This window comes from Muntiacus reevesi, chromosome 1 (assembly GCF_963930625.1).
Source record: "Muntiacus reevesi chromosome 1, mMunRee1.1, whole genome shotgun sequence".
Classification (NCBI taxonomy): Eukaryota; Metazoa; Chordata; class Mammalia; order Artiodactyla; family Cervidae; genus Muntiacus; species Muntiacus reevesi.
In genome coordinates, this window is record NC_089249.1 from 249,693,941 (window position 1) to 249,715,892 (window position 21,952).

Genomic DNA, 21,952 nt, shown 5'->3' on the forward strand with positions numbered 1-21,952 from the left:
AAACTAGTGCCTTCAGGACTGAGGTATGGGGATGGACAGCAGGACAGGAACCCAGGACAGTTACATCTCTGGAGATGTAACATGATGGAACACGGTTCATTTATCAGCTCTCCCCTTGGGAACAATACAGTATAAGCAGCCTGAGAAAGAGGTAAGATGCCCTCAAGGGCCAGGCATGGACACTCCTAAATCAGTATTCTCAACAAGGGGCAACTTTGCCCAATGCCACCTCCCCCACCCCCAGAGGACTTTTGGCGCTATCTGGAGACATCTTTGACCATCATAGTGTGATGGGGAAGTCACTGGCATCTGCTGAATAGAGCCCAGAGATGCTGATAAACATCTGACACTGCACAGAAGATCCTCTTATGATGAAGAATTACTGGGCTCAAAATGTCAATAGTGCCGAGGTTGAGAAATTCTGCCTTAAATGTTCCCTGAGCAGGGAGCTCAAATCACGTGCTCTGTGACAATCCAGAGGGGTGGGAGTGAGGTTCATGAGAGAGGGGACCTATGTATACCTATGTCTGATTCATGTCCATGTGTGGCAGGAAATAGCACAACGTTGTAAAGCAATTAGCCTCCAATTAAAATGAAGCAAATTTAAATTAAAAAAAAAAGCTGTTCCCTAAATTCCCGAGGCGCTGGGTTAAGCTAACCACAGAACTGAATCACCGAGTAAATGAGTTTGGTGAGTCTTTTTTACCTTTCCCCAATCTAGGCTCTTTCTCTAGATAGTTACTGAACAAACTTCTAAAGATGAGCAGTTTGAAGGAGGGTTAAGTCTTAGGCTGAGTCGCTAGCAATTAATTTGATTTCTGAAATAATTTTAAAAAGCAGAGACAAAATAATGATGAAAAGCCTTTATAGTAAGAAGTATTGAGGGGGCAAGGGCAGGCTCAGCTGAAAAACACCAGTAACTACAGAAAACCTCAGTGGATGTTGACTTCTTGGTCGTTTATCATCAAGTAATTTATGTGATATGCAGTGTTCCTAAACCAGAGGCGACAGAGTGGTAATTACCTGCACAAATATTTCATTTGGCCTGCACACACTTAAATTTTAGATTCACTGGCAGTGTTAAACATTGGGATGCTTCTCATAATAATACCGTTTTTTTTTTTTTTTTTTTTTGGTGGAACTCAACTAGGCAAAGACCTGACAACTGTGGGTTGTTTCTCATCACTCAAGAGCTGTCCATTGCTGAATGGTGCTGCCTGGACAGGGCCTGAGTAGCCCCATTCCTCAGCTGGATTGCTTCTGGAGGTTATATTACCTGTCTGGTCCTTGTTGCAATCTTAGCTTGCAACTTCTGTCTTAAAAAGATCATACTTACTCTTCTTTTCCTTTCCTCTTTAGGGCGACCCTATATAATGATAGTGTCTTTTGCAATGTATGCAGTGTTGCCTAGATTGATTTTCATTAGGTCAGTTTTGCACCATCTTTTGGCTATGTTTGTGTTAATCGCAATTATGACTTTTGGATGACTTTGTTTTTCTTTTCCTTTCTTTTTTTCTGGTTACTCAAAAGGTGACTAAATAGTAAAAAAAAAAAAAGACTCATCATTAATCCACTGGGATGGAAAGCCACCACAATTCCCCTCCTACCCATTTTGTTAGCTTAATAATTGTTGATATATAAAGCATGAATAAAAATATTTCACAAATAAATATTTTGACCATCACTTAAAGAAACTTGGTAGGCATAATTTACTGAGATCTATATAAAATTAGTTTTAGAATAAAATACTGCATGTTGAGGTTGAAAGTGAGGAACAAAGTTCAAATAGGTATTTTATACCATCAGATCAAGTCATTGCTACTGCTACTGCTAAGTCACTTCAGTCATGTCCGACTCTGTGCGACCCCATCCCTCGGATTCTCCAGGCAAGAACATTGGAGTGGGTTGTCATTTCCTTCTCCAATGCATAAAAGTGAAAAGTGAAAATGAATTCGCTCAGTCACATCTGACTCTTCGAGACCCCATGGACTGCAGCCTACCAGCCTCCTCCATCCGTGGGATTTTCCAGGCAAGAGTACTGGAGTGGGGTGCCATTGCTAGAAGGTCACAAGAGAAGCTTGTGAATCAGCATTCCTTTATACTCTTAAAAAATTATTTAGGGTTTTTTGTTTATGCATGCTATATCCATCTACACTTATGGTATTAGAAACTTAAAATTAGAAAAATCCAAATTATTTATTCATTTCTTTAAAATAATTAGTGAGAACTTTTCTAAATCTCATTAGTGTTTGGATTCATAGAATACAGCTGGATTCTCATATGCATTTATCCATACATTCTGTTGCATCATGTTGTTTTGCTTGAAATACATGAAGAAAAATCCAACTTTATACATAGCAATAAAGGGGAGCACTCATGGACCCCCTAAAAGAGCTTTGAGAACTGTGGTTAGCTTTATGTGCTGACTTGGCTATGCTGCAGAGTCTGGTTACTCAATCAGGCACTAGTCTAGGTGGCGTGGAGGTGTTTTTGTAGGTGTGACTTAAGTCCATAATCAGTCCACCTAAAATATGGCCTGATTCAGTCAGTTGAAAGGACTTGGAAACACAACTGTGTCTTCTCAGAAAAAGAAGAAAAAACGCCATCTATAGACAGCAGTTTCAGCTCAGAATTTGAGAATTCCAGCCTGGCCAGCTAAGGGTCTTCCCTATGAATGTCATACTTGCACAGCTAGCCCACCAACAATGTAAGCCAATTCCTTGCAATAAATCGATAAATTCTCTCTCTTTCTCTCCCTCTCTCTCTCTCTCTCTCTCTCTCTCTCTGTGTGTGTGTGTGTGTGTGTAAAACCTAGTGGTTCTGTTCCTCTGGCTGAACTCTGACACAGGAACCCCTAGGGGGTCCTCAGACCACACTCTGAGAATCACTGATATAAGATATACTTTATAAATTCTTTGATGTCAGTTACCTAATTGGCTTAACATAATAATTCTATGATGTAAAAAAAGCAGAAATCATTATTTCTATCCCCAGAGAGGATATTTATCAAATGCCACATACCCATCAGAGGCTCTTAGTCTGGATCCTTAACAACAACAACAATTCCAATGCTCCTATCTTTCAGCACAATAACTGTCAATATATTTGCAAGTATACACAGAGATCTGTATGTAGGTCAAGAAACAGCAGTTAGAACCAGACACAGAACAATGGATTTGGTCAAAATTGGGAAAGGGGTACAGCAAGGCTTTATATTGACTTCCTGCTTATTTAACTTCCATGCAGATACATTATGCAAAATATCAGGTTGGATAAATAACAAGCTGGAGTCAAGATTTCCAGGAGAAATATCAACAACCTCCAATATGGAGATGATACCACTAATAGCAGAAAGTGAAGAGGAACTAAAGTGCCTCTTGATGAGGGTGAAAGAAGAGTGTGAAAAAGCTGGTTTGAAACCAAACATTCATAAACCTAAGATCATGGCATTTAGTTCCATCACTTCATGGCAAATAGGTGGGGAAACAATGGAAACAGTGACAGACTTTATTTTTCTGGGCTTCAAAATCACCGTGGATGGTGACTGCAGCCACAAAATTAAAAGATGCTTGTTCCTTGCAAGAAAAGCTATGAAAACATAGATGGCATATTAAAAAGCAGACATCATTTACTGACAAAGTTCCCTCTAGTCAAAGCTATGGTTTTTCCAGTAGTCATGTACAGATGTGAGAGTTAGACCACAGAGAAGGGTGAGCGCAGAACTGATGCTTTCAAATTGTGGTGCTAGAGAAGACTCCTGAGTCCCTTGGACAGCAGGGAGATCAAACCAGTCAATTCTAAAATAAATCAATGCTGAATATTCACTGGAAGGACTGATGCTGAAGCTGAAGCTCCAATATTTGGCTACCTGATGCGATGAGCCAATTCATTGGAAAAGACCCCAATGCCGGGAAAGATTGAGGACATGAAGAGAAGGGGGTGACTAGAGGATGAGATGGTTGGATGGCATCACTGACTCAATGGACACGAGTCTGAGCAAGCTCTGGGAGATAGCCAAGGACAGGGTAGACTGGTGTGCCATAGTCCATGAGGTTACAAAGAGTTGGACACGACTTTGCAAGTGAACAACACAGATCTAGACAGTCATATTACTTAATGCACACACACCCACAGAAATTCTTTAGAAAAAGTAGATAGGACTTAAAACCTTTAAGTTGGTTTCCTATGGAAAAGTGATACTAAAGAAACATAGGGCTTTGTTTAATACTTAAGCAGCTTATAATGTGCCTGGTAGAATAAGATTACTCACTCTTGCAGGTATTAGATTCAATGAGATGATTAGGAATTTGATTCTTTACTAATAATTTTTAAGTACTAGGCTCTGGAATAGGGCTGCTTTCATCTTTTCCAGCTACTGCTATTATGGAATGGATCTCCCATGCATATCTGATGCTCCCACTACTCAGTGAATTTATGGAATACAGGAATAGTCACTGACCAGCGGCTGCTTAGTAATAATGACCTGTTCACTGAATGACTGAGAATGCCAAGGATGGGAGTGATACACAGAAGTGAAAAGGAAGAGCAAAGGTGGAAAAGTTTGGAGAAAGGAAAAAACTAAAGAGCTTAAGGAAGGAATATGACTTTTAAAAAAGAATAAAGAGGAAACTGAGCTGGAGGAAAGAGTGTGTATCAAAGAGTAATAAAAGAGCTATGTGAGCAAATGAAAGGCTTCCATGCTATCAAAGACTGGCCAAGGAGTGAGTCTGTCATTAGGAAGAAGAGGCAGAAAAATATCATGACTGAGAGAATAAACTTTAGTCAGACAGATGTGAGTCTGGGTCTTAGTTACATCACACATTAGCTATGTGATCTTGGGTAAATTACCTAACCTTTTGGCCCCAGTTTCTACAACCGTGACCTTCAGTTACTGTGAAGATTATAGAAGTACATATAAAGTACATCACATAGTGTATAGCATAGAGTAACTCCAGTGAGTGTTGGCTCCCATGATTATTAATGTTACTACTGCAATTATTATTAATTCTAGAGGCAGTAAGCAGCCCATGGGAGGCTTTTAATTGGGATGGTGATAGGGAGACACCTGTCAATTTTGAAAATATATTTGATGCTAGTTAGAATGAATCATTAAAGGGAAATACTGGAGCCAGAACAATCAGGAAATTACTTTAATAGTACAAGCACAAAGAAGTGACAGAGGTAATTAATATTCTAGCCCAGTGCTCCTTCCACTGGATCAGCCAATACACAACAGATTGAACTTTTGCATTTCGTTATTCTAAATAGGAGCAAAATTTCTCTCTTTAAGCATAATTGGGAAAAGAGAAACTGTATAAAATTTTGCAAGCATATTTAATTTCAGTACTTCATTGGTCAGATTTAGGGGAGAATGTTAGAAGCTGAAAGTTGCAAATTTTAGATTGTCAAACTTTCTGACATATCTATTACATTTTCAAGTTCTCTCTGCTTACATGGCAAATTAACTAGAGGTTTCCAGGAAATGAACTGCTAAGGAGGCACCAGTCTAGGCTAATAATAAAAAGCAAAACTGCTTATAAGTCACATAAACATCTTTGCATGTGTCTAGGATCTTCTAAGAGAAACACATAGCTGGGTATGTGATATCTACAGAGCTTACAAGTGGTGGCTATTCACATTCAGCGAAACCCACATGTTAATATGTGGGTATGCCGGCAGTAAAATCAGCTGATGACAGGTAAGTAGACTAGTAGGTAAGTAGGAGGATTCACTTGCCAATATATGGCACTGGTTACAATATATATACAATATATACAAGCACTGGTCTTGTTAATATAGCACTAGAGAAGGAAATGGCAACCCACTCCAGTGTTCTTGCCTGGAGAATCCCAGGGATGGGGGAGTCTGGTGGGCTGCCATCTATGGGGTCGCATAGAGTCGGACACGACTGAATCGACTTAGCAGCAGCAGCAGCAGCAGTCTTTTTATGCCTGTATCCAATAAGTAATAATCACATCTTTCAATTTTTAGTCTTAGTATGAGGTTTCATCTTTATTTTTGATGCAAATCAAAACTATAATAATTTACCACCCCATACCAGTCAGAATGGCCATCATTAAAAAGTCTACAAATAAAAAATGCTGGAAAGGGTATGGAGAAAAACAAACCTTCCTACCCTGTTGGTAGGAATGCAAATTGGTGCAGCCACTATGGAAAAGAATATGGAGGTTCCTTAAGAAAACTAAAAATAGAGTTGCCATATGATTCAGCAAGCCCTTTTCTGGGCATATATCCAGGAACTGTAATTTGAAAAGATATATGCATCCTTATGTTCATAGCAGCATTATTTAGAATAGCCAACACAGAGAAGCAACCTGAATATCCATCAGTAGATATATGGATAAAAAATATGCAGCACATATATGCAATGGAATACTACTCAACCATTAAAAAGAGTGAAATAATGCCATTAGTAGCAATATGATGGACCCAGAAATTATTATACTAAGCAAAGTCAGAGAAAGACAAATACCATGATATCACTTTTGTGTAGAATTTAAGTAAGATGCAGATGGATTTAGATACAAAACAGAGACAGACTCAACAGACATAGAGAGCAGATGTGGTTGCTAAGCAGGTAGGTAGGAGTGGCAAGGACTGGAAGTCTGGGGTTAGCAGATGTAAACTATTGAACAGTACATAGATTGGATAAACAAAACAGCGTTAAAGCAGTGAACTTGGAATAACAATTTAAGATGACATAGGCCTTAGGTTCTAAGTAATCCAATATTAGCACATCACAGATAAAGGAGACAAAGACTCAGGGAAGTTAAGTAGAGTCATGAGTCAAGGTTACTACCAGGACTATCTTGTAACTTCTAATCGAATGTATTTTGCCACTTCACAGTGTCTCAGTGTGGTCACCAGAACCACTGTCTTCCTTCCCAACTGTTTTCTACCTATCTACTTCAGCAAAAAAGAAAAATTAACTGGCTCACAGAACCAGACTGTCCAGAGACCCAAGGGCTCCAATTGCATGCTTTAAGCTGGCTTTTTCCATGTGGTGGCCAGATGGCCTTTGGAAACTCCAGACTCATACTGACTCAACCAAGAAGCCTCATTAGAAAGTCTTCCCTGACACGTTTTATCTTGCCAAAGTCTCAGGAAAACCTCTGATCGGTTCATTCTGGATTGGGTACCCAACTCCACCAGCTCATATAGCAATACATTCTCTGTGCCAACGTCTTTTAAACCACACTGAATATATTATTCACAGAAGAGAGGGTTATCTAATTAAAAAGAAGTCAGGGATTTTAAAAACAGGCACAAGCAACAAATATATATTATAAACATACTTCTAAAATAAAACCATATGGAAGGAAATATCTAAAAACAGAAGCTTGCCAAACACAGGAAGTCAACTATGGTGGTGGTGTTGCTTTTCTTCTTTTAAATAATTTGTGTCAATTTCTTTAATGACAAAGATAAAGAAACATCTCATTTCAGGAGATGAAAGATTGGTTCGCTATGACTTACATCATAATAGTTGCTTTTATACACACTCAACATACAATATTTTATATTCTCTGCACAGTGTCTGGCATTCAATGAATGCTCATGCTCATTCTTTGCACACATACAATAGTTAGCTTGATTTGTGCTAAGGCTACTGTCATCACCTTTCTATCACCACACACTGTCAGTGTCATTCAAGTTATGAAGTCTCAGTTAAAAGACAACATGGACTATAAGCAGTTCCACGTTTTTGATTTTCAACGTTTGAGCTTTTGAATGCCACAATTTCCAGGATGGTTTGCCATTTTCTCTGGGATTTCATAGCACGTATTCCCCACCATCCTTATACTTCAGTGGAATTTCTATTATTCAGATTTTCTTCCTTAATTTCATTTGACATGAACTTTGGTTATTATGTCTGAGAATTTCATGAATACAGCTCAAATTTTGTCATCTGGTAAAATTAGGTTTCTACAGTGTCACTCTGAAGAACAACCACAGACTTAAATGAAGCACAAATTGTTAAGAAATTGTCACCTGTCTAATTTCATTGGAGATCAACAAGATAGAGCATGATCATAGTTAGGAGACAGGGCTATTTAGTTAAACAGTTCTGGGTTCAAATCCTACCATCTTACTGGCTGGTCTTAGTCGACTTAATGTACACAATAAGACTGAATGACCTCATCTATAATGTGGGACAGCACCAATACCTAATTCACAGGTAATGCATGTAGAGTGTGTGGTACTCTTTGAACTCTAAATACAGATTAACCATTGTTATGACAGCCATAAAAAAGTAGCTTATTTGTGGGCAATAAAATAAAGAGCAGAAATAACATCTGCTGCAGTTTGCAAGCACAAAATGAAAATGCACATACACATTTGTGAATGCTGATTTTACTGATAAACAATTTTTATGTTTTTCCTAGGAATTCTTCCCACATTTCTTTGTTTTCATTTGTCCACCTCCTTTTGGATTCTTTATAATCACTTTTTTTTTTTACAGTTGTGACACACAATTGACCTTGTACTTCAAATAAAAATTTTATGTATTTAAGGTACACAAAATGATTTGATATACATATACAAATGATAATCATAACCAAGCCAATTAACACACCCATCACTTCACATAGTTACCACATTTTTGTGTGTGTGATGAGAACACTTAAAAGATCTACTCTCCTGGTGACTTTCAAGTAACTAATAATATATTATTAACTATAGTCACCATGGTGTAAGTTCAATCTTCAGAATTTCTTCATCTTATAAGTAGAAGTGTTTACCATTTGACCAATATCTCTCCATTTGGCCTGATTATTTTGAGTGCTTGTTTAGTTGTTTTTAAGAACAAGACATTAAGACAGATTGCCAGCAGATACAGAATTCTCTGTGACTGCTGCTTGTCTCTAAAATCTATTCCTTTCTTCCATCTCTCCTGTTTGAGTCCAGGCTACATCTTCTGTTGCTTGCTCCCTGGTCTCACTGCTTCTGTGATCACATCCTGTGGTGGTCATTGCTCCTGGTCACCAATAGTCATCCCTCCTGTGCATGCGTGCTAAGTCACTTAAGTTGTGTCTGACTCTCTGTAACCCTTTGTGCTGTAGCCTGCCAGGCTACACTGTTCATGGGGATTCTCCAGGCAAGAATGCTGGAGTGGGTTGTCATGCCCCCCTCCAGGGAATCTTCCCGACCCAGGGATCAAACCCGTTATCTCTTGTGTCTCCTGCATTGGTAAGTGAGTTCTTTACCACTAGCGCCTCCTAGGAAGCCCACCAGTCCTCCTGTACTTTGGGGCATTTATGAAGATCACCCTTTCCTATGCCTTAAAGAAACGCATGGCCATGACAGTGATGTAAGAGTGGAAGTGACCCATGGTGCTTCCAGGGGGAAGCACTTAAGCTCATGTGTGTGGTTTCATGTTCAGTCCTTGCTGACATGACCACCAACCTTCCGGAATGCAGAGCTGTTGTCAGTCAGAGTTGTAGAGTGAAGATGATGTGGAACAGAGTGACAAATAATACATGAACAAGGAATAAAGCTTGTTTCACAAACACAGTTTAAGTACTAATTACAGACTGCTTGGAACATAAACTGTTGCACAGTATCCTTTTCAACTGAAATTTAAGCAGCTTTTCTGTGGAAATTACATGTTGCTTCTTGCACAGTCTCTGCATCATCACCCTGAGCTTAGTATAAGAAATCAATAAATACTTGTCAATGGACTGACCAGAGAAAGGAACTTCATTTTCTCCTCTTTGAAGTGAAATTTGACTATTTTACATTAAGCTAGCAGTGGACTTACATACAGTTACTATAGATATATTGACTGGGACAAAAACGCCTCTTAAAATCTTCTAGGACTCCTCAAACTTTCCTTTTGTATAGATGTGTCTAAGGTCCATAAATTTCATATTATTATTCACTTGCTCACAGGGGCCCAAATAAATCTATGTCTTATTTCTATTACCTTTTTTTTTTTTTTTTTAAATATTATTTTATTAGTTGGAGGCCAATCACTTTACAACATTTCAGTGGGTTTTGTCATACATTGACATGAATCAGCCATTGAGTTACACGTATTCCCCATCCCGATCCCCCCTCCCACCTCCCTCCCCACCCGACTCCTCAGGGTCCTCCCAGTGCACCAGGCCCGAGCACCTGACTCATGTATCCCACCTGGGCTGGTGGTCCGTTTCACCATAGATAATATACATGCTGTTCTTTCAAAACCTCCCACCCTCACGTTCTCCCCCAGAGTTCAAAAGTCTGTTCTGTACTTCTGTGTCTCTTTTTCTGTTTTGCATATAGGGTTATCGCCACCATCTATCTAAATTCCGTATATATGTGTTAGTATACTGTAATGATCTTTATCTTTCTGGCTTACTTCACTCTGTATAATGGGCTCCAGTTTCATCCATCTCATTAGAACTGATTCAAATGAATTCTTTTTAACGGCTGAGTAATATTCCATGGTGTATATGTACCACAGCTTCCTTATCCATTCATCTGCTGATGGGCATCTGGGTTGCTTCCATGTCCTGGCTATTGTAAACAGTGCTGCAATGAACATTGGGGTGCACGTGTCTCTTTCAGATCTGGATTCCTCAGTGTGTATGCCTAGAAGTGGTATTGCTGGGTCATATGGCAGTTCTATTTCCAGTTTTTTAAGAAATCTCCACACTGTTTTCCATAGTGGCTGTACTAGTTTGCATTCCCACCAACAGTGCAAGAGGGTTCCCTTTTCTCCACACCCTCTCCAGCATTTATTGCTTGTAGACTTTTGGATAGCAGCCATCCTGACTGGCGTGTAATGGTACCTCATTGTGGTTTTGATTTGCATTTCTCTGATGATGAGTGATGTTGAGCATCTTTTCATGTGTTTGTTAGCCATCTGTATGTCTTCTTTGGAGAAATGTCTGTTTAGTTCTTTGGCCCATTTTTTGATTGGGTCGTTTATTTTTCTGGAATTGAGCTTCAGGAGTTGCTTGTATATTTTTGAGATTAATCCTTTGTCTGTTTCCTCATTTGTTATTATTTTCTCCCAATCTGAGGGCTGTCTTTTCACCTTACTTATAGTTTCCTTTGTTGTGCAAAAGCTTTTAATTTTCATTAGGTCCCATTTGTTTATTTTTGCTTTTATTTCCAATATTCTGGGAGGTGGGTCATAGAAGATCTTGCTGTGATTTATGTCGGAGAGTGTTTTGCCTATGTTCTCCTCTAGGAGTTTTATAGTTTCTGGTCTTACATTTAGATCTTTAATCCATTTTGAGTTTATTTTTGTGTATGGTGTTAGAAAGTGTTCTAGTTTCATTCTTTTACAAGTGGTTGACCAGTTTTCCCAGCACCACTTGTTAAAGAGATTGTCTTTTTTCCATTGTATATCCTTGCCTCCTTTGTCAAAGATGAGGTGTCCATAGGTTCGTGGATTTATCTCTGGGCTTTCTATTCTATTCCATTGATCCATATTTCTGTCTTTGTGCCAGTACCATACTGTCTTGATGACTGTGGCTTTGTAGTAGAGTCTGAAGTCAGGCAGGTTGATTCCTCCAGTTCCATTCTTCTTTCTCAAGATTACTTTGGCTATTCGAGGTTTTTTGTATTTCCATACAAATTGTGAAATTATTTGTTCTAGTTCTGTGAAAAATACCGTTGGTAACTTGATAGGGATTGCATTGAATCTATAGATTGCTTTGGGTAGAATAGCCATTTTGATAATATTGATTCTTCCAATCCATGAGCACGGTATGTTTCTCCATCTGTTTGTGTCCTCTTTGATTTCTTTCATCAGTGTTTTATAGTTTTCTATGTATAGGTCTTTTGTTTCTTTAGGTAGATATACTCCTAAGTATTTTATTCTTTTTGTTGCAATGGTGAATGGTATTGTTTCCTTAATTCCTCTTTCTGTTTTTTCATTGTTAGTGTATAGGAATGCAAGGGATTTCTGTGTGTTAATTTTATATCCTGCAACTTTACTATATTCATTGATTAGCTCTAGTAATTTTCTGGAAGAGTCTTTAGGGTTTTCTATATAGAGGATCATGTCATCTGCAAACAGCGAGAGTTTCACTTCTTCTTTTCCTATCTGGATTCCTTTTATGTCTTTTTCTGCTCTGATTGCTGTGGCCAAAACTTCCAACACTATGTTGAATAGTAGTGGTGAGAGTGGGCATCCTTGTCTTGTTCCTGATTTCAGAGGAAATGCTTTCAATTTTTCACCATTGAGGGTGATGCTTGCTGTGGGTTTGTCATATATAGCTTTTATTATGTTGAGGTATGTTCCTTCTATTCCTGCTTTCTGGAGAGTTTAATCATAAATGAGTGTTGAATTTTGTCAAAGGCTTTCTCTGCATCTATTGAGATAATCATATGGTTTTTATCTTTCAATTTGTTAATGTGGTGTATTACGTTGATTGATTTGCGGATATTAAAGAATCCTTGCATTCCTGGGATAAAGCCCACTTGGTCATGGTGTGTGATTTTTTTAATATGTTGTTGGATTCTGTTTGCTAGAATTTTGTTAAGGATTTTTGCATCTATGTTCATCAGTGATATTGGCCTGTAGTTTTCTTTTTTTGTGGCATCTTTGTCTGGTTTTGGAATTAGGGTGATGGTGGCCTCATAGAATGAGTTTGGAAGTTTACCTTCTTCTGCAATTTTCTGGAAGAGTTTGAGTAAGATAGGTGTTAGCTCTTCTCTAAATTTTTGGTAGAATTCAGCTGTGAAGCCATCTGGTCCTGGGCTTTTGTTTGCTGGAAGATTTCTGATTACAGTTTCGATTTCCTTGCTTGTGATGACTCTGTTAAGATCTTCTATTTCTTCCTGGTTCAGTTTTGGAAAGTTATACTTTTCTAAGAATTTGTCCATTTCATCCAAGTTGTCCATTTTATTGGCATAGAGCTGCTGGTAGTAGTCTCTTATGATCCTTTGGATTTCAGTGTTGTCTGTTGTGATCTCACCCTTTTCATTTCTTATTTTGTTAATTTGGTTCTTCTCTCTTTGTTTCTTAATGAGTCTTGCTAATGGTTTGTCAATTTTGTTTATTTTTTCAAAAAACCAGCTTTTAGCTTTGTTGATTTTTGCTATGGTCTCTTTAGTTTCTTTCGCATTTATTTCTGCCCTAATTTTTAAGATTTCTTTCCTTCTGCTAACCCTGGGGTTCTTCATTTCTTCCTTCTCTAATTGCTTTAGGTGTAGAGTTAGGTTATTTATTTGGCTTTTTTCTTGTTTCTTGATGTGTGCCTGTAATGCTATGAACCTTCCCCTTAGCACTGCTTTTACAGTGTCCCATAGGTTTTGGGTTGTTGTGTTTTCATTTTCATTTATTTCTATACATACTTTGATTTCTTTTTTGATTTCTTCTATGATTTGTTGGCTAAATAACACGCTTCTGAATAACCAACAAATCATAGAAGAAATCTATTACCTTTTAATATTCTTCTATTATCAAAGATATGGAAGGAGAAAGGTAATGGAGGATGGACTTTCTGATAATTTGGCTGTGATCTTTAGCATCATGATTTGGCTAAAGGCTGGAATGATCAAACCACGATTATAAACAGAGGTACATAAACTGTCTCCTGGGACTTTGGTCCAGGAGCAGTTTACATTTTTAGTAGATTCAAGCATTCAGTTTGATATTTCCTTGTTGCATTTCCTTAATAGGATGGTAGAGGCAGAAGTATCAGATGTGAGAGTATCTCAGATTGTGCCTTAACAGGAAGAAAAGCACAGGCACCAAATGTTTGCTAAGGACACGTTTTATACAAATAGCCTTGGGAAAGACTTTCAAAACCTTGTTCAACAACTCCAGAATTTTTCTCTAATCTGCATAATTGATTGCACCTTAAACTTCAAGGTTAAAATTACTCCTCATATTTTGTTGTTCAGTTGCTAAGTCTTCTCCTACTCTTTATGACCCCATGGACTATGGCACACCAGGCTTCCCTGTCCTTCATTAGCTCCTGGAGTTGCCTCAACTCATATGCATTGAGTCAGTGATGCCATCCAACCATCTCATCTTCTGTCACCCCCTTCTCCACCTGCTTGCAATCTTTCCCAGCATTGGGGTGTTTTCTAATGAGTTGACTCTTTGCATCAGGGGCCAATGTATTGGAACTCACAAATCAGATATAATCCTGTTGCAAACAAATTCAAGGGATTAGATCTGATTTGTGAACTTCTCATATTAGAGGTTCTCAAGCACACTTTACGGCTTTGGCTTTTTATTTCATTGCATGCATGCCATTTAACAGAGCTAAAGGGTGATACATTTAAGAACTATGAAAGGCAACCAAATCCTGAGCATCACAGGCTAGAGGAGTGCTGAGTCTGGTTTGCACAGATGTGTCTGGCCTGCCCTCTAAGCTTCCGTACAAAACCAGCAACAACCGCTCCTCATCAGGAGAAGCAGTCAGAACATCCATCTGGGGTGGAATAGCAGCTAATTTTACACAGAAAGAGTGCCTATTTGACTTTTTGCTCAAGCTCTTTTGGCATTCCAATCAATGTAAACATGTTGACTAGATGGTTATTTTCTCAGGAAAAACTGTTTCATCTGATCCCATTTACTCTTTTTCTCATACTTAAATTTACAAGTAAACATTCCAGGGTTCACAATGAGGCTTTACTTAATTTCCCTATCTGCATTCAACATTTTATGTGTTGAAACCACTGCTATGATGTTTATAATTTTCTTTAGACAAAAACATGTACACCAAAACCCCACCAAAACACTGCATCTTTTCCAATAACCCCCATTTTAAGGCATATAAGCATATGATAACAAATTCATATCCCAAAATGAAAACACACCATCTAAAATCTGCTGTTTTACCTATATGTCTCTCTCTAATCTGTCAGAGATTGAATTATCATGCTTTTAAAGAAATCTTTTTCTCCTCAACAAATCAACTACATGATACTGCCCTAAACTTTGGGAAAGTAAATGACTTTTTCTAAGATGCACAGACTAGTAAGGGCTAGCATTTATTGGGATTTAAGCTTAACACATGGATTTAAATTTCCAGAATTCTTGGTGAGGAGAATCCTAGAGGTCAACATCACAATACCTATACAGATTGAGAGAAACAAGATTTGGGGCCCTGATTAGTTAATGAAGCCAGGGATATATTATTACCCACCCAATCTACAATTATTCAATTGCATTAATTAAGCAGGGAAGCCAAGTGATCCCTGTAAGAATTAAATATGTGTGAACCACTAGGAGTCGGTGAGATTGTGAACGTTCACTGGAAACGATTCACACAGACCAACCTGGTTCTAACTTCACTTCTGCCACCTTTCCATGGTTGTTTGACCTTGTAAAACTACTTAATCTCTTAGCCTTAAGTTTTTCTGAAAAATAAGCAAAATAATAGGTATTTTACATGATTATAAATTTCCTCTCTCTCTCATATATCCAGTGTATGTGTATATACATATTTGGCATAATGAGTACTCAATGGCAGTTTTGTTATCACTGTACTGTACCCAACCCAACTGTAAACTCAAATACTCTAATAGCTCTCGTTTCTCCTATCAATATGAGAAACAGACAATGAAATTCTTCTCCTAGGATACCATCATTTATCAGTTCACCCTCACTTTCTATTTGCTTAAGAGAAGTTGAGAGGGTAGGATTAACTATAAAAATCATACAAATGTCTAATTTCAAGGAAACGGGGCCTGTGGGACAGAAAACAGTTGTATAACTGCCTCTTTTTTTCAGTTGAAAAAAGAAAAGCCTGAACAAGCCTACTCACAAAACCTTCCATTTAAAATTTTTCCTAGCACCTCCTTCACAAAAACCTCCTGCAAATAACTGGTATAGAACTAGGAAGCAACATCAAGGGAGAACAAAAACTGCTACAAATGCAGTAAACCATAGAACACTAGAATGGGAAAAGCAACTTAAAAAGGATTAGTAAGAGGAAGATATTAAAAGAGACAAACCTTTTACTTGTCCCTGAAATTACACAAAATTGTCATTAACCGATCAGTAAAAATAACAACACCCAAATCAATGGTCTTTAATAGAAAGACCATATTTTCTTCAAATTGCCAGAAGACTCTTCCACGTGTACATTTGTGCATGTGGTATATCGAATAATAGGGGTTGAGGTTTGTTATTTTAGCAAGGAACAGTAGTTTTTAGAAAGTAAAGTGATGCTAAGTTTCCAAACCTTCACTCCTGCAATGAGATTGGAAAAAGAGAGAGTTTTGAGTTTGCTAGGGCTACTATAACAAAGTACCACAAGTGGGTGGCTTAAACAATAGAACTTTATAGCCTCACAGTTCTGGAGGCTAAAAGCCCAGATCAGGCTGTTAGCAGGGTTGGTCCTTTCTGAGGGCTGTGAGAAAAGAATCTGGTTCATGCCCCTTTCATAGCTTCAGTGTTTTGCTGCAAACCTGGATGTGCCTTGGCCTAGAGACCCATCACCTAGATCCCTGCCCTCAGGTTCACACGGCATGCTCCTTCTGTGTACGTCTCTACACACATACCCCAACTTTGTAAAACAACATGTCGTATCGGCTTGGGAGCTCACCTACTTCAGAACGACCTCATCAAAGCTTCATTACATCTGTGTGACTATTCCCAAACGAGGTCACATCCTGAGGTACTAGGCATTAGGACCTCACACATGGATTTGGGGGAGACACAATTAAACCTGTAACAAAACAGAAGAGAAAGTACTGCTTCTGAAATGGTAGAACAAACCATCCAACCTCTCAAAGTAGACAAAACCTAGTTAGATACTCATTATAACAGGTGTCATTGCTGGTATACATGTTGAATGTCACTGGCACTTCTGGCAGTTTTCTTATCTACCAAGTAGATGATTCTGCTTACTGATATTCATCTTTGCAACCCATGGACTGTAGCCCATCAGGCTCCTCTGTTCATGAAATTCTCCAGGTAAGAATACTGGAGTGGGTAGCCATTCCCTTCACCAGGAGATCCTCCTGAATCAGGGATTGAATCCAGGTCTCCTGCACTGCAAGCATATTCTTCACCTACTGAGCCACTAGGGAAGCCCAGTGATATGAAAAAAGGCACATGAGTACTTCAGAGTATGAGAGAAAGAAATTAATATCCAAGTCCAAGCACACTGATACTAGGACATCTAATCAGGGAATGGAAACACCTAATTTCATAAGACTTTCAAATTTACTAATAGTTCCTTTTTCTTTCTAGAATATTGTTTATAAGCAGCCTTATTATTAAATAAGTATAATTCACTGTTGCTGAACCTAAGCAAGTCTTCCAAAACCCTAACTCCATCAGAATTGTTAATTCCTCCCAGAGATACACATGCTTTATTCTGGGGCCAACTATATTGCAATAATTCTTTGTTGATAACAAAGGGTGTAGGTGTGGGTAGCTTGAGGTTCTACTTTTATGGGACTTGATGTCTTACTTTTTTTAAAAAAAAAGATCAACCTAATATGAACACGAACCAAGAGCTTTCATGTCTTCCAGGACCAGAAAATCTCTCCCACACAAATTGCAGCTTCAGTTAATTGACCAATGTTTTCCATGGTTGGGGGATGATACTCAAAAGGGTTTTGAGCAAAGTGAGGATGCTACTTGAAAGTGGTAATGTGACATTGATGTTCATATTGAGGTTATTCTTTTTTAGTTTCATTTTGAATTGAATAATCAAAAGAATTGTTTATCAATCTGGTGCTAGTGTGATTTTAATCATTAACACATCCTAATCTCCCTTGTAATGCAAAGGAAGATACCATAGTTCTGAGTTTTAGTTTTATTTAGAATGTGATGCTATTTTTAATTATGTTTATTTTAACATTATTATCTAACTATGGTGTTTGATATAAATATTCCCTTTTTAAAAAATTTAAAAATATTTTAAAATGAAATTTAAAAGTCAATTTTTAAAAAAGAAACTATGAAATAAGTAACAGTCTGAAACTAGACAAACATTTGAAAGATAGCATGCAAATAACTAAAATTTTGGAACTAAGTATTTCTTTCTTTTACCTGAAGGCATTTGCATAGAGGAACAAAATATTCCACTGGATGCTTGATAAATGCATTCAGTTGCAGGAAAAAGGTGTCCTCCACACCCAATTGGCATGTTTTGGTTGGGCAGAAAGCAAAAACATGGAAATCCAACAGATCTCTTTTTTGCTGGAATAGATCAAGGACTAAATTCCAACCACCTTAGGAGCTGGTGGCAAGCCCTCCTCCTTCCTTTCTATTTTCATCCCCAGATTCTCTGGTTTGCATTATGTTTGATCCCAAAAGCCACCTCTGATCCTTTTGGGAATAGGCAGAGAATATAAAAAGTGAGGTGATTAATCAGTATTCATTGAATAAATGAATACACAAGTGAATGAATAAATTAACAGAGAAAACAGAGGGACTAAGAGTGAGAATTTGCAAAGCTCTGATTGTTCTGAGCTCTCCTGATTTAATAAGGAGAGTTGATTTAAGGAGTACACTGTGATTCTAACAAGGAAGATAGCACCATGCATGGCCCAGATGGGAAACATGGGGTCTGAATAGGCAGGAAATTAGAGAAAACACTCCTTAGTGATTGTTTATCGTCTCTCTAGATACATTGGAGGACTGGCTGATAATCCCAGACGGATCCAGAAATGACTTTTCAGGCAATCAGAGGAGACTCAAGCTGATGGTCACCTTGGCTGTATCTCGGATTAAGCGTATTGATCCTAATTTACAGGAATCATGAAAATAAAATCCTGGTTATTGGTGGAAAGGAAAGTGATAAAAGTCCATCTGAGAGGGAATCCAGCCTGAACTAGTAAGAGAGAGAAAACATGTCATGTCTTTGTTCTCTGCTCAGGAAGTCCATCAGTATGACACTGAAAGCTCTTCTGGAGGAACAAGAGAAACTCCCTGGTGTCTGTGTGGAAGTTATTTTCATCCTAGTTGATGGGAAGATTCATAGGCTGTTGGAGAAAACATCTGTTGCAGAGCAAAGAGAAATATGAGTGAATTAAACCTATTGTTCTTGACTTTCTAGTTTTCAACACATCCTCTTTTGTAATATTGGGCTTCCCTGATAGCTCAGACAGTAAAGAATACGCCTGCAGTGTGGGAGACCAGGGACTGATCCCTGGGTTGGGAAGATTCCCTTGAGAAGGGCATGGCAACCCACTTCAGTATTTTTGCCTGGAGAATGCCATGGACTGAGGAGCCTGGTGGACTACAGTCAGTTAGGTTGAAAGAATCAGACACGACTGAGTGACTAACACTTTCACTTCACTTTCCTTTGTAATATAGAACTTTACATACGTTCCCTTTCTCCTAAATTGGACTCCACCCAAAGGTAGGATCTATTTCCTGATTCACTTTTGTTGTCGCGTGGTACCCATTATTTGAGACACAATAGGTGCTCAGTAACCTAGACAGCATATTAAAAAGCAGATACATTTCTTTGCTAAAAAAGGTCTGTCTAGTCAAAGCTATGGTTTTTCCAGTAGTCATGTATGGATGTGAGAGTTGAACTATAAAGAAAGCTGAGTGCCAAAGAATTGATGCTTTTGAACTGTGGTATTGAAGAAGACTTGAGAATCCCTTGGACTGCAAGGAGATCCAACCAGTTCATCCTAAAGGAAATCAGTCCTGAGTATTCATTGGAAGGACTGATGCTGAAGCTGAAGCTTCAATACTTTGTCCACCTGATGAGAACTGACTCATTGAAAAAGACCCTGATGCTAGGAAAGATTGAAGTCAGGAGGAGAAGGGGATGACAGAGGATGAGATGTTTGGATGGCATCACTGACTCGATGGACTTGAATTTGAGCAAGCTCGGGGAGTTGGTGATGAACAGGGAAGCGTGGCATGCTGCAGTCCATGGGGTTGCAAACAGTCAGACACGACTGAGCAATTGAAATGATGAATGAAACTAGACATTTGAAAATTGCTATGGCTGCTGTTTAAATTCTTCTCCGTGAATATTTGAGTGCTTACTATGAACCAGACAACTTTTTCACTGGGAGAAATTTTACAACAACCTCATTTGTAAAGACATTTGTAAAGACAACCTGAGGCTGATTTGCCATGATCATTAGTAACACTTTTACAACTGAGATCATGAAAAACAGAGAGGGGGATGTTGTAAAGGGGTGTGGGTGCACAGAGAAAGAGGAATCAGTTTGGGGGTTGCTTAGGGTGGAGATCAGGGAAGGGGCATTTGTTGAAAGCTTTGAAGGATCAAATTCAACAGGTGTAGGTAGCTCTGCAGAAGGATGTCCCAAGGGAAGATTACACCCTAGACAAAATCTTGAGATGGGATAGAAGAGTTTTTTGGGGGGAGGGGTGATGGGTAGAAGGGCTATAATAATGTTTAAAATGTAGGGATGTGTATGTTTGTGTGTGTGTGCAAGTGTTTGAGAGACAGAGGAGAGAGAAAGAAGTGGGGAGAAAGGACAAAGAGAGAACAAGAATCACAGAGTTAAGGCCATCTGGGCACAGATTTCACAGAGCCTTAAAAACTCGGTGAAGCCATTTAGAGTTAACTAAATAATGCAGGTCATGGAGCTGGGACATGCAGAATCTCAGCTGCTCTTTAGGATATGGACACAACAATTAGCTCATCTGACCAACAAATTTAGGCAAGAGTTAGTAACGCCCCCTCCTCCAGGGTCATTCTTTTCTTCCCTGATATCATAGGTGTACATCCAAAAGAAGACTCCAAAAGATGACAGCAAACTCAAGGAATGGCTCCTTGCTGGAATTTCATCCCAGTAAGTAAGGACAACATAAGAGGGAAACAGTGTGGGCATCCTTCCATAGCACAAGCCACATTTGTCTCAATTTGAGAGGCTCATTTTTTTTCCCTAAAGCTTCCCTTGAACATATGCCCTTAACGGGAATGATTTAAGTGTTTATTTTTACTTTTCAGCAGGAAATGTATTCCTGTGCAATCAAATACCTAGAATTGATGAGAAAGCTATATTTCACAAAGGAATGTCAGCTGATAAGCATAGGATGAGTGACAAAATTAGAAAATGTGTCTGCAAGCTCTCATGTAGTTGACTCAGGCAAGAATTTTCAACTGGTGTTAAAATTATTTGGTGAATGGAAATACATTGTAGAAATGTAATGAACAAAACACAAGTGAGATTTCATAGCTCCTCTGATCTAAGCTCAGCATTGGCCCCTTTCACTTTAAAACCCAGCTCCTTACAGAGGCCACCAAGGACTCACACCACCTGCCTCCAATCCTTTTCTGAATTCAACTTCACTATGATCCCCTTGTTCCTATAATTTTAGCCACATCGCCTCCTTACTATTTTTTGGATGGATGTACCAGTCATGCATCCTTTTAAAGATCTTTGCTCACTGTCCTATGTCTGGGTTCCTCTTCTTCCAAATATGTGCATGGCTGTCTTTCCTGATACAAATCCCTATTAAGAATCAACTTCTTGGGTTTCCCTGGTGGCTCAGTGGTAAGGATCTGCCTGCTGATGCAGGAGACATGGGTTTGATCCCTGATCTGGGAAGATCCCACATGCTGCAGAGCCTGTGTACCACAACTATTGAGCCTGTCTTGAGCCCAGGGGCCACAACTACTGAAGCCCTCAAGCCCTAGAGCCTATTCTCTGAGCATCAACAGAAGCCACTGCAATGAGAAGCCTGCTCACTCCAACCGGAGCGTAGCCCATGCAGCAATGAAGTCCCAGCACAGCCATAAATAAATAAATAAAATTATACAAGAAAGAGAGTCAGCTTCTCAACACCCTGTTTACAAATACACCCCACTCCATTGCCAGACTCGAACTCTCCCAGCCTCTATCACTGCACTCTCTGCTTCTCCCTCCTAGGCATCTACTAACTGCTAGCCTATGATATAATTTACTTGGGTTAGGAGACAGAGATTTTTGTCCTGTGTTTTCTGCAAAAATCCTAGGCATCTAGGATAGTACGTGGAATGCAGCAGTTGCTCAAATATTTGTTTAATGTATTGAATAAAAGCCT